We start from the raw sequence: 4,044 nt of genomic DNA, 5'->3' as shown, positions 1-4,044 counted from the left end.
AGAAGAGCTTTTATCTGCTGTTGAAGTTTCTGTCTGTGTGCCTCAGGAAGAAACACATGACCCTGCCTGATGTTGAGATACTCTAGGGACTGGGAAGGCATCAAATTGCTCTTCTTGATGTTGACAATCCACCCCAACACCTGCAACAGAGACACCACTGTCTCCACTGCACTTTCGCATTCCGGACGAGACGGAGCTCGGATCAACCAATCGTCCAAGTAAGGATGGACCTGGATTCCCTGCCAGCAGAAAAAGGCCGCCACAACCACCATCAACTTGGTGAAAGTGCGGGCACTGTTGCAAGGCCAAAGGGCAGTGCAGCGAACTGGAAATGCTGTTGTAGAACAAGGAAATGCAGAAAACTGCGATGCTCCAGGTAGATTGGAATATGGAGGTAAGCCTCCGTGAGATCCAAGTATGCTAGAAACTCTTATGTGGACATGATGAATAGGGAACAACACAGGGACAAATTTGTCCCTGTAGGAACTCAATTTCCCCATCCCATCCCCGTGAGTTTTGTTGTGTCCTCATCTGCACAAGCCTCAAAAAGTTATGATTTTAAAGTGTTTGAGGCTTGTGCAATGAGGACAGAGCTTGCAGGAATGGGGCAGGGACAGGAAAATAACTCGATGGGATGGGGAAAAATCTGTCCCCGTGTCATTCTCTAATGAGGAACCTGCAAGAAGTGGTTGACCTCCTGAATTATGTCTAGTACCCACTGATCCGATGAAACTCGAGTCCACTCCTCATAAAACTGAGAAAGGCGACCTCCAATATGAGGAAGCTCCACCTGACTCCTCATGTCATTGGGGCTTCTTAGTAGCAGCTGCTGCTCTGGAACCTAAGGTTGCCTGGAATTAGAACTGCTGTAATGAGGGCAGTAGCCCTGGAAATATCTCTGTGAAAGATCCTGTGGAGCCCTGGCAAAACCTGCAGGAGGAACAAAATCTACTATGATCTCCTCCTCCTGGCCAACGAGACCTGTTTGCAGGGACAGACATAGCATGGCATGTGACAAAACTGTCATGAGGTTCTCCAGACCTTTACCAATTACCAAAAGGAAGCTGACTCTTAAAAAGAAGTCTGCTCAAGGTGGCCTTTGAGGCAGCATTCCTAGCCCAAAGACAGATCCAAAGAGTCAGGCAAACATACTGCAAAAGCAGAGACCTTACTAAGAACTTGAATGAGATCATAAAGGTCATCTGCTACATAATCTACACCATCCATTACCAACAGAGGATAGGCAGGTATGTCCGCAGAGGATGCACTGTGCAATCTGGAATGCCAGGCTTGCGCCGTGAAGGAAGCAGCCATCGCCACCGCTTTGGTATCCAAAGACACTACTTCAAAATGCTTTCAACATAATGTCCACCCTGTAATCCTAAGAATCCTTAAGCACCACTCCCCCATCATTAGGGAGAGCTGTGCGCCTGATAACCTGCGCTATGGCAGAATCCACTTTAGGCTGCTCAAAAACTTGCTAAAAAATCAGGCACCAGAGGATAAAGCTTAAGACATGGTTTTAGAAGGCCAGAAAGAGCTCTCTAGAGAGTCCCACTGTTCTGTAGCCAGCCCTCGAAGCTGCAGACGGAATGGAAAAAAGGAAGACAGCACATTAGAGTGGCCCATGACCAAAGCCTGAGAAGTGGAAGGGTCCAGAGAAGAGCAACTAAAATGGTTAAGGAGCTGGAGGAGTTACCGTACAATGAGAGATTGGAGAAACTGGGCCTCTTTTCCCTTGAAAAGAGGAGAGAGAGGGGACATGATTGAAACATTCAAAATACTGAAGGGAATAGACTTGGCAGATAAAGACAGAATGTTCACCCTCTCCAAGGTAGGGAGAACGAGAGGGCACTCTCTAAAGTTGAAAGGGGATAGATTCCGTACAAAATGTAAGGAAGTTCTTCTTCACCCAGAGTGTGGTAGAAAACTGGATCACTCTTCCGGAGTCTGTTATAGGGGAAAACACCCTCCAGGGATTCAAGACAAAGTTGAACAAGTTCCTGCTAAACTGGAATGTACGCAGGTGAGGCTGGACTCATTTAGAGCACTGCTGCGTGAGCGGACTGCTGGGCACGATAGACCACTGGTCTGACCCAGTAGCGGCAATTCTTATGTTCTTATGTAACCATGTTAAAAAGTCTGCATAAATAAGGGTAATCACCAAAATCCTGACTCTCAGGGTGGCAGAGATGACTAGTCCCGGCCAGGGTATCAGCCATATCCAAAATAGAAACAGTACCTGGAGACAGAAGAGGCATAATATCTGAATGGCAACTACTGAAATTGAGGTCTGCCACTGCAGGATGAGGGTTCCCAAACAGGAAACTCCGGCACAACAGGCTGAAACGGACCCGATACACCCATTGCATCGAATGAGCGAGGTTCACAGAAAACGCTTTCCAGAGAAGCTGAATAAATTTATGTGAAAAGTTACACCCCGCAACCATGGAAGGGATCTGTTGAGGCACATGCACCCCACCAAAGAGTCCTCAAACTTGGAACAAAGATGTTTTGTGCCAGACTCCAGAAGGACTGCTGGGTGAAATTTTTTCCCCGAAGTCACGGACCCAGGCTGGCTCCCCAGCCCTACAGTATGTGGTGGAGGCAAAATCCAAAGCTCCCATCTCCTCCTCCTCCTGTGTGCTGAGATACACGGTCACTGATCCTGTGCAATCAATACATACATCCAGCCAATCAGCAGATTAGGGGCTGGGGAGTCCATCCCAAACTATTTTTAAACAAATTAAGAGGTATTAAGGTACAAATAAAACTCTGAACAAAAGTTGAAAATCCAAGATGGCCATTGCCAGCGAATTCGTGCCAAAAACAGAAAAAAAATAAACAAAACCCCAAAATAAAATATAGTGATTTGGAGTCTGGGGAGGTGGGGGACCTGAACCCTACCCTCAGAAACTGTGATAAATGACTTTAAAAGCATTCAACAGGCCACCCCCCGTTCCCATAGGAAATAATGGAGGTTTACTCACAATTCTGCAATGCCTTGCCTGTCAGCAGTTTAAACAGTAGCTGAATGAAGGGAAAAGATTTTCTACCTCAGAAACTTAAAATTATTAGAGTTAACGATCTTCGGACTGCCAGTTGGCTAGACACTGACTATGAACTCTGCCCCCATGGATCCTCACTATGTGGTTGGGGGTGGGAAAGGAAGCCTGCGCCTTGAAACCTGGGTGGGTTTCATTCCAGTCACATACAGCCTTTGCTTAAAGCCTGTGACAAGGTTAGCAAGCAAGTAAACTCCCAGGGGAAGGGACCCCCAAGTTTAGTAAGGGTTGCACACAGTAGGCTGGCTCCACAGATGCACCAGTGTTACTCTGTGAAGCAGTCCAGCACCGCAGGACTGCATCCTGTCGGAGGAAAGGGAACCACTGGGAAGGGGTCTCAAGGCACTGAAGCCACTGATAAAGCAAATTTTAAGCGAAAAAAAACCCAAGAAAAAGAAGCAGAGCAACTGCAAAAGACTTCTGCAGAAACTGTAACCCAATATGTTTTCTAGCTCTCAAGCTAAGGGAATGGTGCACGTGCTCAGAAAAATGTTTGGATTTCTGCAACTCCCGTTTTGCAGGTTGGAATTAAACACCTAGCATATGAAATCCAGAAGGGACGTAAGAACTGGGTTTAAGAAAAAAGGTTTAGACAAATTCCTGGAAGAAAATTCCATAAATTATAATACACCAGAGGAAAGCTACTACTTATCCCTTTTACCAAAGGTGCGCTAGGGCCTTAACGCGTGCTAACCACTACCGCCTCCTTTATAGGAGGCGGTAGATTTTCAGCTACCGCGCGGTAATTTTGTGTGTGCGCTAAAAACCCTAGCGCACCTTCGTAAAAGGAGCCCTAGGTGTAAGTAGCATGGAATTTTACTACTTTTTGGGATCCTGCTAGGTACCCGTGATTTGGATTGGTCACTATTGGAAAAGGTCTCTCACACACACACCTCTTCCAGAGATCCCAAAAAGCCATCCCATGTGAATTCAGCAGAACATTTGAAAAGTCCTGAAATATTGTGTGCAATAGCAAAAG

Source organism: Geotrypetes seraphini, chromosome 6 (genome assembly GCF_902459505.1).
Source record: "Geotrypetes seraphini chromosome 6, aGeoSer1.1, whole genome shotgun sequence".
NCBI classification, from domain to species: Eukaryota; Metazoa; Chordata; class Amphibia; order Gymnophiona; family Dermophiidae; genus Geotrypetes; species Geotrypetes seraphini.
Note: the sequence above shows the minus strand (reverse complement) of the source record.